The sequence below is a fragment of the Aethalodelphis obliquidens genome, unplaced genomic scaffold (genome assembly GCF_003676395.1).
Source record: "Aethalodelphis obliquidens isolate GAN/ISIS:26980383/991018 unplaced genomic scaffold, ASM367639v1 scaffold64, whole genome shotgun sequence".
NCBI lineage: Eukaryota > Metazoa > Chordata > Mammalia > Artiodactyla > Delphinidae > Aethalodelphis > Aethalodelphis obliquidens.
In genome coordinates, this window is record NW_020838008.1 from 465400 (window position 1) to 487533 (window position 22134).

Here is a 22134-nt window from a genome sequence, read left to right on the forward strand (position 1 = left end):
TTTTTGCGGTACGCGGGCCTCTCACTGTTGTGGCCTCTCCCGTTGCGGAGCACAGGCTCCGGACGTGCAGGCCCAGCGGCCATGGCTCACAGGCCCAGCAGCTCTGCAGCATGTGGGATCTTGCCGGACCGGGGCACGAACCTGTGTCCCCTGCATCGGCAGGCGGACTCTCAACCACTGCGCCACCAGTGAAGCCCCTGATCAGATTTTGATTCAACATTTTTGTGAAGGATCCTTCCAAGGTGGTGCTTTGTATTTCCTATTGCATCATGTCAGGAGGCACAGGACACATGGTTGTCCTACTTTTTGTGTTGTTCAGATTGATTAGTTGTGTAGTTAGCCTGATCCCTCCATCAGCCTTTCACATAATGCTTTTAGCAGCCATTGGTGGCTATCGCCTCAGTCCATTCTTTCTTTTTTTCTAAATTTATTTTTATTCAAGTATAGTTAATTTATAATGTTTTAATTTCTGCTGTACAGCAAAGTGATTCAGATATATATATACTTTTTCAAATTCTTTTCCATTATGGTTTACTGCACGATATTGAATATAGTTCCTTGTGCTATACAGTAGGACCTTGTTGTTTATCCATTCTATATAAAATAGTTTGCATCTGCTAATCCCAAACTCCTAATCCATCCCTCCCCCACCTCTCCTCCCCTTTGGCAACCACAAGTCTGTTCTCTGTCTGTGACTCAGTCCATTATTTCATCAGGAGTTTCCTTCAAATTTGGACAAGAGAGAACCCCTGTCAATTCTCTGCCTTTGTCCCCAGAGATATTACAGATATCACTAGCCCTTTCTTTCTTTTTTTTTTTTTTTTTTTGCGGTATGCGGGCCTCTCACTGTTGTGGCCTCTCCCGTTGCGGAGCACAGGCTCTGGACACGGGCTCAGCGGCCATGGCTCACGGGCCCAGCCACTCTGCGGCATATGGGACGAACCCGTGTCCCCTGCATCGGCAGGTGGACTCTCAACCACTGTGCCACCAGGGAAGCCCAGCCCTTTCCTTTTTAGGTACACTTTTTCTACCACTGCCCTTACCCTATTCCATCATTTCCTTCCTTATCAACCCAAGATGGCCCTAGGATGTCTTTAGACCACATGTACCCAACCCGCTTCAGAGTGGACCTGGGTTCTGAGGGGAGGGTCCTTACTTGGAGTGTGTTCTCACTGAGGCAGCACTGTCTTTCCTTATGAAGCTCCTAGGTCTGAGCTCTGTGAATCCTGTGAGGGCCACACTTGGCCATGCTGGAGAGTAGACGCAGTTCCAGTCTCTTCCTCCCCTGGGAGATTGTTCAGCAGGAGCTGGGTTGATTTTACCTTCCCAGGGATTTCTGAGCAGCCTTCTTCTATGCTGAGGAGGGTCTTTCTCACTTGTTTCCTGAACTTCCTGCCCCAGCCTGGGCCCTGGCAGGCACCCAAGCCTGGTTTCCTGTTTAGCCCAACTGTGGGCCGGGAGAGGCAGGAGGAGGGGTTGGATGGGCAGCTCCAGCACTCTTAGGCCCTTTCTCTTTCCAACCAAGTTCAAAAACTTCTGAGGGCTAGAACACGACCACCACCTTCTGGGACTTCTAGCATTCCTGTGCTGCCCAGTGTCTTCACTCCCAGTGTCTCTCCTCACACAGGAGAGACTGGAAAGACTTTGCACTTCTAAGTGTGTATATGCCCCAAGCAAACACTGCAAGCCCCACGGGTACAGTGAGCCCGCTAACCAGAAAGGCACACAGAACTTGAGAGCTGCTTCCTGCCAACCTGAACCCACCCCTGGGCCCTGCCCCCGCCCCCAGGAGTGCTGCACCGCCACCACCCAGCCTAATAGCTATTAGTGCCTTAGTCATTTTGTCCAATGCAAAGGAGCATCTGATAGTGCAGGGAAGCTGAGAATTGGAAGCTGCCTACGCAGCAGCCAGAAAACATTAGCTTTGTAGTGACAGCCCATTTACCCAGTATAGAATTTCTGATGAGTCTCACAGCCCTGGTTGCCCCATTCACATTCTTCCTGTCTAGTTCTTCCTTGGGCAGTGAGGATCTAGAGGGACTCATTCTGTCTTGGGAAGAGACCTGCTGCAGAATCCTTCTTTGCTCCTTTCTCCCGGATGGCTGCAGCAGGAATTGTGTAAAGCCCTATCCTTTTCATCCCCATGAAAGGAAATATCAGAGGAAAGCATTGCCAGGTAGCAAGGATGTCCAATACAGCACGTTACATCTTAACAACTTCCCCCTTGTTCTTACTATGAAGACTCAAATCTTTAACATGGCCTACAAGGCCTTGTGTGGTCTGGCTCCTGCCTTCCTCTCCAGCTGATCTCATACCCCATGACCGCACCCAACCTCACTGGCTTTTCCTCCTGCCTGAAATGCCTTTCCTGCACCTTCTGCCTTTTTTTTTTGTTACTCTTACACATCCTTCAGATCTTAGCTCAGCTATAATTTCATCACAGAGGGCTTCTCTTGACCTCTAGACTTGGTCAATGGCCTTCTCCTTATTTCACTTTTTACACTTATAACTTTACATTTGTTTGTATGATTATTCTGTTCACATGGGTCCTTATGAAGACCAAGTTTCATGAAGGCAGAGATCATATCTATTTTTATTTCCCTTTATATCTCCTGTGCCTCACAGTTTTCCTTAACATATAGTAAACATTCACTAGATATCTGTTGAATGAAAGGCTGAATGAACAAATGAATGAATAAATAAATGGAGTCAATCTTCTCTCTTTTATTTGGTAACGCCATGTCATATCTGACTATCATATTCAATCATATACACCCTACAGATTGGTGTCCTGCTTTTTATGAGTACTGTGTGTCTGCTACCAGACAGACACTTAATTTCATCCTTTCAACAGTATGAAGAAGGAATACCCTTAATCTTCAGAGAAGGCAAGTGAAACCCAAAGTCACACAGTTAATTCATGGCAAAGCCGTGTTTCAAGCCCAGGTGTGTGGAGTCAAAGCCCATGCTCTTAACCATAACACTACACTGCCCCCTTTTGGCAGTTTGGAGAGTTGTCACTGAGCACCTTCTGTCACTGGGACCTGGTTAATTTCAAGCCTAAACCCATACTTTTGGAACTTAAAGCCCCAAGAAGCCATAATCCAGTTCCAACCCTCCTGCTTTTGGGCCAGACTGTGGAAGGACATAGGGATGGGAATTTAAGCTGGTCTTCCCAGTGTCCCGGGGTACAGGTGTCTTAAGGTCTGTCTCCTATCTGTTTTCCATGTGCTCTTTGTAGCCTCCAGGGCTTAATGCAGTGTCCTGTTTTGGAGAGCTGAAGGGCAGCTGTTGAAATGGCCTGATTGGCCACGTCCTGGGAAGTAAAGCATGGCCTGATTAAGATCCTAGGAAAGGTCACTGAGAGGCGGAGAGCTTGTCTCTTTGTGATTTAGTCACTAAAGATAGAGCTCTGGAAATTGGCTTCAAAGCTTTCCTGGGAAATTCAGACTCAGTAAGGGGGCAATACCTCTTGCTGCTGATGAGAAAATCTCAAGTTAGTTAGTATCCCAAGCTCCCTTTGGTGGCCAAGGAAATTGGGACTGATGAATACTTTAGACTAGATGGAAACCAAGTAAATGAGGAGAGAACAACATAAAACAAAAAAGAGCTACCATTTGCTATAGGTGTCAGGCATTCTGCAAAGTGTTTTATATAGGGCTGGCCAAAAAGTTTGTTTGGGTTTTTCCATGACATCTTACTTATGAAAAACCCAAATGAACCAACCCAATACATACATTATTTCATTTAATTCTAACACTGGCCTGGAAAGTAAAGGGATATTAAGAAAGGTAACTTGCCAAAGCTCATACAGCCAGCTGGCCTTACAACCATCTAATCCAGGTCTTCTGACTTCAAAACCTGAGTATCTCCTATACCCCTTTGGTGAAAATGTACATTATCACAGCCTCTCTGGAAAGAAAACTGGCAACATAATGTGTGCATGCCCACTGACCCCCTCAGCAGTTCTACTTCTAGGAATGTATTAAACTGAAGAAATAGACAAGTGTATAAAGACTCCCCCCCTCCAAGTTACTATAATAGTTACAAATAAATATATATAATATTATAACATTATAGTAGTTATAATAGCTGCAACATTATAATAGTGAGGGGGGAAAAGAAAAGAAAGCAAACAACATAAATCTCCATCAGTGGGGGCTGATTAAATAAATCATGGTACATCTACCCCACAGCATACATGCAGGCCAGCCTTGTGAAAGAGGAGGTAAGATCTAACATGGATTGGCATGAAAAGATGTTCAAGATATATATTTTTATTTTGGTAAAATACATATAACATAAAAGTTAACATTTTCACATACATTTGGAATATGGATGATCTGATTCATCTATGTTTAAATTTATAAATACAATTATACATTTTAAAAGTCTAAAAATATACAATAAATTGGTAACAGTTCTGACTTAACAGGAGAACTTTCACATTCTTCTATGTATTTGAATTTGTTATAACAAACCAACGTTATTTTTTCTCTAATCATTTTTTCCCCATCTTAGGAAACAAATGGTGAAAAATCATTTTCTTTCTACTGTATCATGCCTACCCAGGAGATTAGCTCTTGCCTCATAATTCCCACATTCTCCAATCAGGTATGCATACCAACAAATTGGTGAGATAAATTGGCTATGGAAATGCTGCCAGATACCTATATGCCACTTGTCTGGCCAATCTTGTCCCTGCTGGGCACCTCCATCTTTCACTTCCGTACTTGACTCATTTCTTTTCACTTCCTTCTCAAGTTCTGCAGAACCCTCAGGATTTGGGAGGCTGGGCATTTCTTTGGGAAGAGAAAGCCATCCACATTGATCAGATACATTCCTGTCTCTTATCTCCTGTTTAGATATGTGCAGTCTCACCTTCACCATAAAAGAGAAGCATGGGGACAAAATTACTCTCACATCCCCCAAGATAAAGACATGATCACTGATGTGTCAACTTTCTGAGTGGTTCTCTTTGGCTTCTGGCCTTCCTCCCATTAGTGTTGCCGCTCATTGTGTTGTGGTTTTCAGTATGGCCTTTTTATGTGGTAAAGTAGGAAAGGAGTCAGGAAACTTGGGATGAAGCCCTTGCTAGGGGACTTAAGGGAAGCTGCTCAGCGTTACATGGTATCAGCTTTTTTTTCTATCAAATTGGGATAAATAATAGACACTGGATTTTTAGGGCAGTGAAAATATTATGTGTGATACCATAGTGATGGGTACATGTCATTTTACATTTGTTCAAACCCATAGAATGTACAACACCAAGAGTGAAACATAATGTAAACTATGGATTTTGGGTGATTATGATATATCAATAGAGGTTCATCAATTGTAACAAATGTACAGACATACCTCAGAGATATTGTGGGTTTGGTTCCAGACCACTGCAATAAAGCAAAGATTGCAATAAAGTGAGTTACACAGTTTTTTTTTTGATTTCCAGTGCATATAAAAGTTATGTTTACACTGCACTGTAGTCTGTTAAGTGTGCAATACCATTATGTCTTAAAAAAAACACTGTGCATACTTTAGTTAAGAATACTTTATTGCTAAAAAATGCTAACCACCATCTGAGCCTTCAGCAAGTCATAAGATTTTTGCTGGTGGAGGATTTGCTTTGATGTTGGTGGCTACTGACTGATCCGGGTGGTGGCTACTGAAGGTTGGGGTGACTGTGGAAGTTTCTTAAAATAAGACCACAAAGAATTTGCTGCATTGATGGACTCTTCCTTTCATGAAAAATTTCTCCAAAGCATGCAATGCTGTTTGATAATATTTTACCCACAGTAGAACTTCTTTCAAGATTGGAATTAATCTTCTCAAGTCCTGCCACTGCTTTATCAACTAAGTTTATATAACATTCTAAGTTCTTTATTATGTCAACAATCTTCATAGCATCTTCACCCGGAGTAGATTTCATCTCAAGAAACCACTTTCTTTGCTCATCCATAAGAAGCACCTCCTCATCCATTAAAGCTTTACCATGAGATTGCAGCAATTCCGTCATATCTTCAAGTCCCACTTCTAATTCTAGTTCTCTTGTTATTTCCTCCACATCTGCAGTTACTTTGTCCACTGAAGTCTTGAACCCCTCAAAGTCATCCATGAGGGTTGGAATCGGCTTCTTCCAAACTCCTGTTAATATTGATATTTTTACCTCTTCCTATGAATCAAATGTTCTTAATGGCATCTAGAATGGTTAATCCTTTCTAGAAGATTTCAACTGACTTTGTACAGATTCATCAGAGGAATCACTCTCTATGGCAACTGTAGCCTTACAAAATGTATTTCTTAAATAATAAGACTTGAAAGTCAAAAGTACTCCTTGAGGTCTTCCCTGGTGGTGCAGTGGTTGAGAGCCCGCCTGCCAACGCAGGGGACACAGGTTCGTGCTCCAGTCCGGGAAGATCGCACATGCTGCGGAATAGCTGGGCCCGTGAGCCATGGCTGCTGAGCCTGCACGTCTGGAGCCTGTGCTCCGCAACGGGAGAGGCCACAACAGTGAGAGGCCCATGTACTGAAGAAAAAAAAAATTACTCCTTGATCCATGGACTGCAGAATGGATGTTGTGTTAGCAGGCATGAAAACAACGTTAATTTCATTGTAATACATCTCCATCAGAGAGCTCTTGGGTGACCAGGTACAATGTCAATGAGCAGTACTTTTCTTCTTTTTTTTTTTTGCCACACCATGCGGCTTGTGGGATTTTAGTTCCCTGACCAAGGATTGAACCCTGAGCTGTTGGCAGTGAGAGCACAGAACCCTAACCACTGGACCACCAGGGAATTCCTGAGCAGTAATATTCTGAAAGGAACCTTTTTTCCTAAGTAGTAGGTCTCAACAGTGGGCTGAAAATATTCAGTAAACGATGTTGTAAACAGATGTGCTGGCATCCAGTTTTTGTTGTTCCATTTATAGAGCACAGGCAGAGTAGATTTAGCATAATTCTTTTTTTTTTTTTTCCCGCAGTACGTGTGCCTCTCACTGCTGTGGCCTCTCCCACTGTGGAGCACAGGCTCCGGACGCGCAGGCTCAGCGGCCATGGCCCACGGGCCCAGCCGCTCCACGGCACGCGGGATCTTCCTGGACCGGGGCACGAACCCGTGTCCCCCGCATCGGCAGGCGGACTCCCAACCACTGCGCCACCAGGGAAGCCCAATTTAGCATAATTCTTAAGGGCGCTTGGATTTTCAGAATGGTAAATGAGCACTGGCTTCAACTTAAAGTCACCAGCTGCATTAGCCCCTAACAGGAGAGTCAGCCTGTCCTATGAAGTTTTGAAGCCAAGCATTGACTTCTCCTCTTTAGCTATGAAAGTCCTAGATGGCATCTTCTTCCAATATGACTGTTACATTTACATTGAAAATCTGTTGTTTAGTGTAGCCACCTTCACTAATTATCTTAGCTAGATCTTCTGGATGCTTTACTGCAGCTTCTACATCAGCACTTGCTGCTTCACCTTGCACTTTTATGTTCTAGAGATGGCTTCTTCCCTTAAACCTCATGAACCAGCCTCTGCTAACTTCAAACATTTCTTCTGCAGCTTCTTCACCTCTCTCAGCCTTCACAGAATTGAAAAGAGTTAGGGCCTTGCTCTGGACTAGGCTTTGGCTTAAGGGAATGTTGTGGTTGGTTTAATCTTCTATCCATACCACTAAAGCTTTCTTCATATCATCAATAAGGCTGTTTCAGTTTCCTATCATTTTTGTGTTCACTGGAGTAGCACTTTTAATTTCCTTCAAGAACTTTTTCTTTGCATTCACAACTTGCCTAACTGTTTGGGGCAAGAGGCCTAGTTTTCAGCCTATCTTGGCTTTTGACAACCTTCCTCACTAAGCTTAATCTTTTCCAGTTTTTCAGTTAAAGTGAGAGACATCCGATTTTTCCTTCCACTTGAACACTTAGAGGTCATTGTAGGGTTATTAATTGGCCTAATTTCATATTATTGTAACTCAGGGAATAGGGAGGCCTGAGGAAAGGGAAAGAGATGGGAATGGCCAGTTGGTGGAGCAGTCAGAGTACATACTACATTTATTAAGTTCATGATCTTATATGGGTATAGTTTGTGGTGCCCCAAAACAATTACATTAATAACGTTAAAGATCACTAATCACAGATCACCATAATAAATATAATAATAACGAAAATGTTTGAAGTACTGTGAGAATTACCAAAATGTGATACAGAGACATGAAGTGAACAAATGCTCTTGGAAAAATGGTGCCAATAGACTGGCTTGATGCAAGGTTACCACATACCTTCAATTTGTAAAAAATGCAATATCTGCGAAGCACAATAAAAGTGGTAAGCCTGTATCATGCTAGTGGGGATGTTGATAAAGGGGGAGACTGCATATGTGGGAGCAGGGGGTGTATGGGAAATCTCTGTACCTTCCCCTCAATTTTGCTGTGAACCTGAAACTGCTCTTAAAAAATATTAATAATAATAACAATAGAAAGATGCTGTTTTCTATCTCTTAGGATTGTCAGAGACTAAATGAGATAATATTTAGGGAAAAGCTTTGAAAGCATAAGTGCAATACAAACATAAAGATCTGTATTTTTCTGAATTTAACCTTTTCTGATTTGCATTATAAACCCTTAAGGCAAGAAGCATGTCTCTAAATCTGTTTGCTATGATATAGCAACTTAATAGGGAGATAGGAGAGATACTGAACAATCTGGAAAGGTCACTTCATTCTTAAACAACCTGAGGAAGGGGGAGGGCAGAGGAGAGTAGAGGCTCATTTTCTGTCTTAACTGCTTCTGTATTAATTTTCCCCATTGAACATGTATTACTTTTGTAAGTTATAGAAACCAATATAGTTTTGTTAATGGCTTAAAATGATACACTAGTTAGGACTAGAGACAGAAATTGGAAGGCATCTGCATATAGGGCTGACAGCTGGAGCAAAGAGAACAAAGGATTTAGAAAGATGAGCAATTGGAGAAGCAATTGGATGAGCAATTGGAGAAGCAGCCAGATTGGCAAAACGTTGTTACAACTATTGAATGTCAGGTCAAGGAGTTTTTAAGTGATGGGAGCCATTGAAGGCTCTTGAACCAGGGAATACTGTAATCAGAGCAGTGTTTAATTCCCAGAAGAGTAATTTAAGAGCAATGCACAGGGTAAGTTGGAGGAAGGAGAGACACGTTGGGGTAATGAGTGGGTCACCACTGCAGTGGGCCTGGAATAAGATGATAAGGACCTGAAGCAGGATGTTGGCTGAGAGAAGGCTTAAAAAAAAAAAAAAAAAGATAAATGTTAGATATTTTGAAGAAAGTGCTACCATAGGTTCATGATTAGCTTGCCAGAAAGATAAAGGGAAAAGAAGTGGGTCAAAATGACCTCATAGGCTGGTCAAAAAGAGACAGGAGCCAACTTGAAAGAGCTCCCAGTGGTCAAAGCTGGAACAATTTGAGTAACAAAATAAATAACAGTTACATTGGATTATAACCACCCACAGGGACATAAATGTATATTAATCCATACTGATAAAAATAAATGATTGAATAAATAAATAAATAAACTGGGGAGAAGGGACAAATCTTCCTTGCACAAGAATTCCAATTTTTATGTATAGAAAAGCTTATAAAAATTTAAAGTTTACATTTATTTATAGAAAGAATGAGGGAAATTTTAAAATTACCATTAGAATATCATAGTAATAATTGTTGCTAGCAGGATCCACTGATTGCTAAAAACTAGGGGATGAAACTTTAAGGAAAAACAAGATATTTGCATAGCCTATCAGAATCTCTCCCAAAATATGTATTATTTACTGTGGTAGTTTTAACATATGTCCACAAATTCTTTGATCCTCCCCCCTCTAGGAAGTGGAACTTAATTCCCCTTCCCTTGAGTGTGGCCTGGACTTAGTGACTAGCTTACAACTAATAGAATACGGTCAGAATAAAAGAAAAATTGTAACTTTATAGTGGAGAAATCTGGCAAACACCACCCTAAGTGATTAGTTAACATCACTAGCAATAAGTCATGTTCCCTCTGATATGTTGTGATGAGGACACATCACTTACGTGGTATTCTTCCCAGAAACCCATAACCTCAGTCTAATCATGAGAAAACAGCAGACAAATCCAAATTGAGGGAACATTCTAGAAAATACCTGACCAGTATGCCTCAAAAGTCAAGGTCCTGAAAGTCAAGAAATGACTGAGAAACTCAGGTGACCATGGAGACATGTTGATGAAATGCAATATGGATCCTGGTACAGAAAAAGGGATATCAATGGAAAAACTGGAGCAATTGCATAGAGTCTGTAGTTTAGTGAATAGTATTGATTTGATCAATGTACCATGGTTCTGTAAGATGCTAACATTAGGAGAAGCTGGGTCAAGGGCATACAAGGACTCTCTGCACTGTCTTCATAACTCTTCTATAAATATAAAATTATTTCAAAATAAAAAAATTTTAAAATGACCGCTTATTTTTTGAGTTTAGTTTACTGGGAAAGTGGTTGTGTCATTAACAAAATAAAGATAGTTAAAAAAGGAAGAACTAGGCTTGGAGGAGGAGTATGACATCAGAAGTGGTAGGCAGTTGGAAGTGTGGGCCTGGAGCTTAGGAGAGCAGTCAGAGATAGAGATATAGATTTGAGAGTAGAACCCAGAGAGATATTACTTGAAATAATAAGTTTATGTTACTATTATATTTCCACATGCCAGGAGAGACCATGTAGAAAGAGAGCCAGTGGCCTTACTGAGAAGAACATCTATGTCTGGAGCATGAGAGGAGGAACCATTGGAAGGGTGGTCAAAACAGGGATAGAATGTTTTCATAAAAGCCAAGAGAAAACAGAATTTCTAGAAAGACCTGGTCAGCACTGCCCAATGATACTGAAAGGTGGTGGAAGATCACCTGAGAAAAGACCATTGGGTTTTAACTAGGAAGTCAGTGTCAGAAGAGCAGGCATGGAGAGGTGGGGTGGTGGGGTGGGATAGATATAAGAATCAAATGGCTGGGACCCTGGCAGTGAGAGAGCAGGCTCAGCCAGGCAGATGGACTTGTGTGGGTGACAAGAGGAAGAAGCCCCTGGAGGAGAGTGGGATACTCCAGGGTAGAGAGGCAGAAAGTGCTGGCCAGAGCAAGTGGGCCAGAGGGCTGGGGCCCAAAACTCAAGGAGAGGAGAGGACCTTGACTGGAAGGAAGCCCCTGCCATCTCCTGGCTGCAGAACTCAGGCTAAAAGCTAGAAGCCCTGGACGAAGGACTGCTTTTTACCTTTCTGAGCTAGACGGCCATTCTCTTTCCCAAGACCCAGCTTATCCCCCGGGGGGCCTAGAAAGTCAGGCCAGACAAGAAATGAAGTAAACTGAACTTATTCATCTTCTCTTCAGCTTTTATCTGAGATGGAGAATAATCTGTGTTTTTTAATTAGGCATTAAATAGTATTACAGAATGATTTCTCTGAGGGTGTATGACTGCTTACCATGTGTTAGGGCCTGTGGTAAGCACTTTATATACATTATCCCATTTAATCCTTCCAACAACCCTGTGAGGTGGGTACTATTATTTTCCCCATGTTAAAGATGAAAAACAGGCCCAGAGATGTTAGAAATTTGATCAAGACCACACAGATAAGTAAATGGAAGAGGCAGAACTTACCCATGATTTTAACCACTGCACTATACTGCTCTTATCAAGACTCACATGTGTGTGCACATGTACACACACACACACACACACACACACACATACACACACACACACAAGAATCCAGGCTGTACGCCAGGAGGTTAACACAGGATATAGCTCTGGATGGTAGGATTGAGGATGATGACTTTTTTCTTCTTTTCTGCTTATCTGGACTTTTTACAATGACCATGAATTCCTCTTGAATTCAGAAAAAGAAAGAAATACTTTATTTTATTTATTTAAGTTTCGGTGCTCTTTGCCAAATTTCTGTAATGTCCATGATGGGAACAAAGCAGGTGCATTCTGCACAAGTGCAGACAAAGAAGACTCTACCTCTTCTGCAGCATACAGGCTCTGCAGTGACAGTACAGAGAATCTGGCATTTGTGTATGTGTGTGCATGTGTGAACTGAGTGTGTGCAGCAGCCGCTGAGGTGAAGGGAGGAGCTGCTGAGCTGTCTGAGGATGTGTCACATGGAGAACTCTCTCCCTTCCCTATGGTCACCTTGTCCCTGAGCCAGGCTCGTTTAGTCCTGAGCTTCCACAGGGACTGGGAGATAGTTTTTCACACACACCGATATCCTCAAACTCACCTCTTGTTGAAAAGCTGGCCAGGGAGTCAGGCTGCTGGCGTGAAGCCCAGGCTGCAGCTATAGAGGGTGATTAGAGTCATTCTGGAACTACTTCAGGCCGTGTGGGCCATGGGTCCAAGCAGGCAGCTGGTATCAGGGGTGAGCAGAGAGGAGCCAGGGACATTTAAGTTCTGCATTAATTGGCAGGTAGGGCTGTTGTCCAAAGCCACCAAGGTCTTCAGGTGGAGGCAGTTCAGAACCCTGGATAGCTCCTAAAGGAGCCCAGTCCCGGGCTTCCCTGGTGGCACAGTGGTTAAGAATCCGCCTACCAATGCAGGGAACACGGGTTCAAGCCCTGGTCCTGGAACATCCCACATGCCGCGGAGCAACTAAGCCTGTGCACCGCACCACAACTACTGAGCCTGCTCTTTAGAGCCCGCAAGCCACAACTACTGAGCCTGTGCACCACAACTACTGAAGCCTGTGCACTTAGAGCCCATGCTCCGCAACAAGGGAAGCCACTGCAGTTAGAAGCCTGCGCACCACAATGAAGAGTAGCCCTGCTTGCCGCAAAAATAAATAAATAAATAAAGGAGCCCAGTCCCTGCCAGGTCTGCAAAGGCTAGGTGCCTCAGTCCTTAAGGCCCTTGCCTATCTGATTTTGAATAGCTTTCCTGCACACGTCTCTAGCTGTGAAAGGGGCCTGGCCTCTTCTCTTTCTAAGATTAGTCCTGTGGATCTGGGGACTCCCCCTTATCCCCTCCAACCCCTGCCCCACCCCACACCCATACGCATCTATCCTGACTGAGCTCTCTGTTGAGGTCACCATCACTGTGAAAGTGAAATAAGCCTTCAAGACCACCATGTCATTTCCTGAGCTGTCCCTGGTCAGGATCTGCCGTCCTGTTACCTCAGGGCTGTAGGACTCTGAGTGAGTGGGGATAGGGGGTGGGTGGTAAGAGTCTAGTGGAACAAGAAGTGTTAAAAGAGCCTTTGTCTACAATACCCCTGTACTCCCCTCTTCAATCTGAGAGTGGGGGGTATGAGGCAGGGGAAACTGAGGAGAAGCATTGAGCAGGTTTCAAGGCTTGAAGCTGGAACCTTTCACGAGCTGTCAGTGTACCTTCAGCCTGGCAGTGGGAGTACACTGAATTTAAAGACGTCTTTTTTTAGGGGAAGGGTATTGACATAAAGTCGGGGGGGCAGGTGTAGCAAGTAGAAGCAGAAATGAGACAGCCTGTCGCCCCAACCCTAGACATGCACATGGCCTCTAGGTAGAGGAGAGTTAAATTCGCACTATAAAGGGATTCCCTTCCTCATTCCCCAAATCATTTAGAGGAGGGGTGTGCGTGAGGAGTCTAAAAGGACAGAGGAATCGTAATCATCTACTAGGGCCTGGATTTTCTAGTTGAAATTCCTCCTCTACCTCCAGGCCTCGTCCATGGCTAAATGAATCAGAGCCAGCAAATGAGGTTACTGTGCACTTTGATTGCCTGGGCTGGTGATTGAGGAGGGAAGGTAAGTCTGCCTGCATTGAGCCTGAGTGAAAACACTCAGGATCCAATCCCTTCCAACAGCCTTGCTCTGGGCCTTGTGCAAAGATCTCCTCCATTGCTTTCTCCACCTCTCATAGGCTCCTGGGTCCCTGATTGAAGGCAGTGTCTGAGCCCAAAGGCCATTACGTGCCTTATCCTCAGAGAACTTTCTGGTCAAAGAAGCAGGTGCTACAGCAATAGTGAAACCACCAGAGAACAGCTGCAGGCTCCCTCTCTTAGCACTAGCCAGTCATAATGGGACAGGGAAAGGCAGGGAGGAGAAAAGAACATTCAATGTTCCCTGAGGCCCGAGTGGACCTGGCAGAGTTTGGGCTAGGACTAGGGCTGCCCCAGCCTCACCTGAAGAGGTGTAGCTGTCTAGTACTCCTGGAGATGGGAGCATTAACAATGTAGTAACTAGTTTATAGATGAAAAGATGCTCAGAGGATCTGGATCCTAGACCATCCCTCTTGCGCCTGAAAATAGTGTATTCCAGCTTCCAGGAGAGGCCCTTACTATGGTATTAAGCACAAGCTTTTGACAAACAAGGAAGCCTGGAGAAGAAATGAGAACAGATGAGGTCTCTGCCAGATCCCAAGAGAGTTGTTTGCGTTGGTTTTTGTTCAAGTAGAGCAGGCCTAACCTCAGCCAGAGCTTGCTTTTGGCTGTTCTCTTAAGGTCAAAGGCGCCCCCATGTTTGCCTTCCTTACAGCAGATGCTCTGTAGTTATTGTTTTACTTAGGAGCAGTAATTATGTGACCACAAACCTTACTAAATTGAATACAATCCTGAGCATTTAGAAGAAGAAACAGTTCAGGACTCAGGGGAGGGAGCAGCCGGCTGGAAAGAAGGGCCCATGAATTCTAATCCCAGGGCTGCCGTCTGGCATTGACCTGGGACAACTCATTTACTCTCTGGCCTGGAGGCTCTTTCTAGAATCTCAGGGCCCAAATAAAAACAGACCTGGGAGCTCAGAGAGTGAAACGACCTGTCTAGACTCTCAGTGCAATTCACAGGCAAAACTGGAAGCCCCAGGCCCTACTCTTCAGCCAGAGGTTGTGTTTACTGTTTGGGGAGATTTCTTGTGGTTTTTTGTTTCTTTTTGCCATCTCCTTGCCCTTATGTCTGAACTCCCAAGAGCTCCCCTGCCTCGGGTGGTTCACTGCCTGGTAAACATGGCTGCAAGCCCCAGGTTGTCAGAAAGCACTCTGAACAGAGGATCAGAGCAGCCCAACCCCTATCTCCCTCCAAAGGGTTTTCTGATGGTTTGGATTCCAAGCGGGCTGCCCACTCCTCTGATACTTGACAATAAGAGTTGGGCCTTACTTATATAGTGATGGGAGTGTTTATCTGCAAGCAAAATCCGAGCCTGACCCTTGAGTCACAAAGAAAGCTGTGTCTGCTCAGCTAGCAGTGATCAGTCCCCACGAGAAGGTGACTTGGAGTTGAAATGTATGAGGGGAAGGACTATGAGAGTATGTTGTAGAGGGACCTAACGTAGCCTGGTGTTCATGGGAAGCTACTTTTTTTTTTTTTTTTTTTTGCGGTACACGGGCCTCTCACTGTTGTGGCCTCTCCCGTTGCGGAGCACAGGCTCCGGACGCGCAGACTCAGCGGCCATGGCTCACGGGGCCCAGCCGCTCCGCGGCATGTGGGATCTTCCCAGACCGGGGCACGAACCCGTGTCGCCTGCATCGGCAGGCGGACTCTCAACCACTGCGCCACCAGGGAAGCCCGGGAAGCTACTTTTAAGGGGTGATGTGTCAGCTCAGCCATGAAGGACAAGATCTAGCCAGAAGAGGAGCAGGAGGTGGGGGAGGATCTTGGTGCTCCATTAGGAGCAAAGAAGACCAGTGACGCAAAGTATAGTAAGCCAGGGGAAGAGGTGAGGTTGGGGAAATGGAAGGAAAGGCAAGTGACTGTTTATTTGCCTTCATCCTGGTCTGAGGAACTTCTTTCAAAAAAAAAAAAAAAAAAGGCTAGTTTGAGACCCACTCAAACTGCCATGGCATGCCCCCAGGAGAGGCTGGTGCCTGTCCATCTCCCTAGCTCAGGGGACTCTCACAGGAATGCTCGGGAGAGGTGCTTCTAGCCCCAGCCTGGGGTTCACACAAATGGAGTGGTCCTCACAGCTCAGAGGAAGTAGGAGAGAGGAAGCAAGAAAGACTAGACACTTACTTTCCCTACAAAACCTCTCTGTATGTTTCTCCATTGCTTTGAACTATTTATTAATACATGACAGAAGCCGTTTCCCTATTTAGATGGTTCTGCTGGGAATTCCACACCATCGCCCCCCCTCCTGAGGTAGATAAAAAAAAAGTCAGCTTTCAAGATTTTATACTTGGATTTCAGAAACTAAATTACATTACTGCGTCCGGTGAGACGGCGCCATTGCCTGTTCCTATCTGCATGCTCCAGGCACTGCAAGGCCGATAACATCAGTGTGTTGAAGCGGCTGGATCCAGACAATTTGCAGCTGGCTGGAGCTGGGCCAGAGGGGGGTGGGTGGCAAAATTCTCTCAGAATCCAAAGCAGCCCTGTGTTGACTGTAGACTGGGATCCAGGATTCTCGGGTTCTCTCCATAGACCGTCAGTTCTCCTATCTACAGAGAGAGGACTTGTCTTAGTCCCACCTACATGTAACAGGAAGTTGATAATTACTCTCTTAAACATTGCAGTAGGATAAAATCACCAAGGATCCAATGCTTAGGTTTTCATTGGAGTGAAAGATAGAAGGGAGTAGGGGAAAGAGTGAAAGTTATAATATGAACAAGGCAGATTCCTACTGCCTGTGAAATTAGGTGTCCATATAGAAGCCAAAATACTCCTGGAAATGGTTATTCTGGGCTTCTTAGAAGCCCAGATGTGAGGCCTTGTAACTAACTTTCTGACTGCTACAAGGTTGTGGAGTGAAGAAAAAGCATTGTTCTCCTGCCAGGGGACATAGGAACTTTCTGGAGTTTCCTTTCTAATTGGAACCAAGATTTAACTCTACAGAACAAGCATCCCTTTCACAGCAAAAAATTTCCAGCTTGTTGGGTTGTTTCAAATGCATCAAATGGCATAAAACGTCCATTCAACTCTGGCAGCATTCATAGACCTATTTTTGTAAATAGCCAAACACAGTCCATCTTCTTTTTTTTAAAAATATATTTATTTTATTTATTTATTTTTGGCTGTGTTGGGTCTTCACTGCTGCACGCGGGCTTTCTATAGTTGCAGCGAGAGGGGACTACTGTTCGTTGCAGTGCACAGGCTTCTCACTGCGGTGGCTTCTCTTGCTGTGGAGCACGGGCTCTAGGCGCGCGGGCTTCAGTAGTTGTGGCCCGCAGGCTTAGTTGCTCCATGGCATATGCGATCTTCCTGGACCAGGGCTCGAACCCACGTCCCCTGCATTGGCAGGTGGATTCTTAACCACCGCACCACCAGGGAAGTGCCTCTTCATCTTCTAAACATAATTTTTTTCAAAATGCAATAGGCCCCCAAAGTCAAGGTTTGTGTTTGACCTCACTGAATTTGCCAGTCCTCTGCCCTAGCGCAGGCCTGGCTTTCCTATACCTCAGTGCCCTGCCCGCTCACCCATGGGTTCTGATGCTTGGATGCAGGAGACAGAAAAACTAGGATCTACACCAACTCTAACTGTACCATTTCTTAACTTTTCTCACAGTGGAGACATGCAGTTTAGACTCCATGACTGTATCTGATTAATAAGTAAGTCAAAAGACTCTTCAGTTTTACTTTGTTTATTTTTGCAGAAAAGTATTATTGAAGGTTTTAAAAGTGAGAAATCATGATCACTAAATAATCATGATCACTCAGAGTATAGGTTCTAAGATTGAGCCTCTGCTGGATGTTTGCGGTTGGTGGAGCAGGTGTTCCAGATTCTAGAAAAATCTCCGGAGCCTGGGCAAGCTCTTCCTCTGGGAATCCCTCTGTTCTGGATTCCCAGGCTGCTCCTGTTAAGTCTCTGCAGGCTTCCTGCCCAAGGACTAGAAACCCAGGGTCTTTTTCTTTTTCCTAATAAATTATTTATTTTTTATTTTTGTCTGCGTTGGGTCTTTGTTGCAGCACGTGGGCTTTCTCTAGTTGCAGTGAGCAGGGGCTACTCTTCTTTGCGGTGCGCGGGCTTCTCATCGCGGTGGCTTCTCTTGTTGCGGAGCACAGGCTCTAGGCGCCCGGGCTTCAGTGTTTGTGGCACGCAGGCTCACTCGTTGTGGCTCGTGGGCTCTAGAGTGCAGGCTCAGTAGTTGTGGCGCACAGGCTTAGTTGCTCCGCGGCATGTGGGATCTTCCCAGACCAGGGCTCGAATCCATGTCCCCTGCATTGACAGGTGGATTCTTAACCACTGAGCCACCAGGGAAGTCCCGAAACCGAGGGTCTTTGCTGCTTTTTTCCATCTTCTGAGGGTGATGACCCAAGGTAGTCAGGACTGTGGTGCAGCCAGAACTTGGGGCAACTGCACACCCCTCTGCTTGCTGTTATTTTGAGGTTGGCCAGACCCTGGTCAGAATCCCTTGCCTTCAGCCCCTCTTGCCCACACTTCCTAAGAAATAGCAGACCTGCCTTGATCTCTGGACCATGGCTGGACTTCTCTATTGAAGGGTTTCTCTCTGTGGGGAGTCTCAAGCCTGCCAAGGATCAAACCCATAATTGTTGAGAACAAAATTGTTTCTGCTGAAATGTCAGCAAACCAGAGAACGAACGGTATGTCTTGAGTTCTCTTTCTCGATGTCTTTGAACAGCTGGCCCCTCTCTGCTGGCTCTTTCCCCCAGCCTCAACCATCCTCCAGTTTCACATTTTCCTTCTCAAAACCTTTTCCTTCCCTGACGTCCATGACATCAGTTTCTCCTTGGTGCCCTGCCTCTCTGACCGCAGCTGTCAGTCTTCTTCTGCCCCCCACTTCAATTTTGGTGTTGGCCAAATTCTTTTCTCCAACCCTGTATAGACATGCATACACACACCCCTGCCCAAAACAAAATCACTAAACTTACTCTTATTTCTGCTTCTCTGTCATTTGGTGGCATCACAATTCACCCAGGCACCTGAGTCAGGAAGAAACCTGGGAGTTATCCTTGCCTATGTCTTTCCCTCAAACACAGATCCAATCAGCCACTGAGCCCTGGCAGTTTGACCTCGACGTGTTTTTCTTTTCTGTCCCCTTTTCTCCAACCCCACTGACGCTGCCTTTTTCCAGCTTTTATCACCTCTTGCAATGGCTCTTATCTAGTGCCCTGCCTCTAGTTTAACCATTCCTTCTCATTCTCCCCACACTGCTCCCAGAGTGATCTGTCTCTGTAAATCTGACAATGGGCTTAAAATCCTTCAATGCCTCCCCATTATTTCCAGTTAAAGTCCAAAGCCCTGAACATGACTCACAAAGCCCTTCATGATTTTAAGCCTTCATCCCGTTCTAGTCTCATCACCTGCCACTTCACCCTCTACCGTTTAACATCCCAGCAAAATTGAGCTATTCCTTTTGCCATATAGTCATGCGTGTCTTCTTCCCCACTACTTTCTTTTCTTTTTTGTTCTCTATTCCTTTCTTCATCTGGTTCACTTCTACCTCACCCTTCATGCTTTAGCCTTCTTTGAAGAAGTCTTCCCTAATTCCTAAGGGCGGGATAGATGCTTTTATCTTGTGTATCTAAAATACTCAATACAAACCTCTGTTCTAGCCCTTGGCATATTATTAAAATTATCTGCTTATTCATTTACCTTACTGGCCTATGAGCTCTTCGTGGGCAAAGACGACATTATCTTTGTATCAGCAGCACCCAGCACAGTGCCTAGAATATAATATAATAGAAAATGTGGGACCAGAACTGAATTAGTGGCTGAGACCTTTTTATTTCGTTTTCTTGTGCTGCCCTCTGCTTTTCTCTCGTGGGCTCAGCATTCACAGTTCCCAGTGCTTTTTCTTGCTTGCTGCTTCCTGCCGGTCTCTCTCTCTCTCCATCTTGAGTTATTGACTGCTTCAGTGGCTCTAATATTTTCTTCCTATGGAGAACTCATTGAGCAGGAGGCTGGTGATGAGAAAGCATGCATGCCATTTTCTAAAGAGGGGCTCCAAGTATCGGCTGAGCACTGGAGACAAGATTAGACTGGTACCAGCCTTCAAAGTGCCTGCTTTACAAGACCACAGTCCCACGGCTATGGAAGTTCTAGTGTGTTGTTAATCTCATGACTTTATCTGATGTCTCTGAGGAGGGGCTGGGATATTTTTAAATGAGCAAATTAGATTCAAATCCTAGTGCTACCACCTTCAAAGTGTGACTTTGAACGTATTGCTTTATACAACCAGGTTCTTCATTTTTAAAACAGGAATGATATCTACCTTACTTGGTCTTTTAGGAGGATTAAATGAGATAACATACATAAAGCATCTAGCACCATAGCTATACATATATCAGGTGTCCAAGAGATCTTAAACAATTTGATAAATTCCAGAAGAACCACACCTGGGCTAAGTTGTTCTGAACAGCTCCCTGCCTGGGCCCAGCCAGAGCTCTTAGCAGAGCTGCCTCCCCAACATGAGCTTTCTCCCTAATCTCCTCCCCCACCAAGCCATCATGCTGTCTTCACACTAAGAATGTAACCAGATTAAGGCTGGGGCAGAGAACTCTTTGAGGGGCTGCCTGCGCATGGTGTAGGTGTAGAGGGGCTGGCCTAGAGCCTTGCTATTCAAAGTGTGGTCCCTGTACTAAGAACACTGGTATCACCCGGGAGCTTTTGTGAAATGTGTATACTCAGGCTCCACTCCAGACCTGCTGAATCAGAATCTGCATTTAAACAACATCCCCAGGTGATTTGTGTGCACATTAATGTTTAAGAAGTACTACCCTAAATTTTATTCCCTGTTATCAGCGTACATAAAATTTTGGAAGCTACTGTCATTAAAGTGCACTAAAACTGAAAAAAAAAAAAAAAGAAGTACTATCCTAGAGGTACACAGATAGGCTCAGCAGATATGGAAGGATGTAAGCTGTACAGGTGTGTCAGAACTATCTAGAAGAGATGAAGCCTGCTCGGGTGTCTTCAGAGCAAAAGAGGTGTTCCTCAGAGGTGTGGGCTCAGAGCTACAGGGGGTCTTTGAGTAGGTATTGGTTATTTGTCGTTTCAGGGTCCCTTCCTGTGGATGCCTCAGGAATGAGGTTGTACCCTTGAGTTATCCATTCAGTGTCACTGCACCAGCCAGGGAGTGACAGGTGGGCAGGGAAAGACTCTGTCCCACCTTGAGCCTGGGGAGCCCTCCAGCAGGGACCCCAAGACCATCTAACTTTGCAGATGAGTATTGTTTCCCTGGAAAGATGCATAACCAGCAACTGGCTGGCTTCACAATTGAAAACTTGCCTTGAGCTTGTGCTAGTCTGGAATCTCCCCTTCCCCCTACTCTTCCACCACCAACAGGCCACTCGAAGAACTGACTTCTCTAGGGAAACTCAGATAGGGTTCATGAGCCTTTATGGCTCTTCTTCCCTTCTCTGACCTCCTCCACTTCTGAGCTGGGCCATGAGCTGCCAGGAGCCCTTAGCATTGACCTCCCTGCTGCACAAAGCAGGCCTGGTGAGAGTGACTGCCTGAGGCAGTGAGGGTTTGTTTCACCAGAGCTACCATATCTTTCTCTTAGGACTCTGAATCCCTGTTTGCCTTCCCAATAAAAACACTTCCCAGCCACCCACCTAGATCCTCTCGACCCTTCCCTGTGGGAGAGTTGTCTGTGCATCTCAGTGGTAAAGGAAAAGCCCCTGATGTACTCAACCCACTACATTTCTGTACTTGACCCACAGAAATGGGGTGGGCTGAGTGCCCTGTGGCAGAGTAGGGGTTGTACTAGCAGCAGCATTAAAAAGTAGTAAGAATACGGACTTCCCTGGTGGCGCAGTGGATAAGTGCACACTCCAATGCAGGGGGCCCAGGTTCAATCCCTGGTCAGGGAACTAGATCCTACATGCATGCCGCAACTAAGGGTTCGCATGCCACAACTAAGGAGCCCACGTGCTGCAACTAAGGAGCTGGTGAGCCGCAACTAAGGAGCCCACCGGCCACAACTAAGACCTGGTGCAACCAAGTAAATAAATAAATATTTTTTAAAAAGAAGATTAAAAATAGTAGTAAGAATAGCATCCTAGTCCCAGAGCTAAGCCTCACCAGTCATTGCTCTAAACCCTCTTGCCAAAGTACCCATTGACCCAATAGCTGAGCCTCTGCTTTGATCAAGCTCCTTCCCAGGCCTGACCCTCTTTGTCAGGGAGGATAACAAACCTCCACTGCCATCACTCTCTCCTCTGTGCTCCCACCACCCTTCATGTATTCCTACCTCCCATGCTCCTCTCTCTGCATAAAATAGGCTAATTTGTGTGTCTGTCAA

General features: G+C 45.0%; 1 protein-coding gene across 8 annotated transcripts in view; it reads left to right on the plus strand.

Annotated features, from left to right (window-relative positions):
* FAM219A (family with sequence similarity 219 member A) overlaps positions 1-22134 on the plus strand; it is a 55090-nt gene that overhangs the window by 13485 nt on the left and 19471 nt on the right. The window lies entirely within an intron of this gene.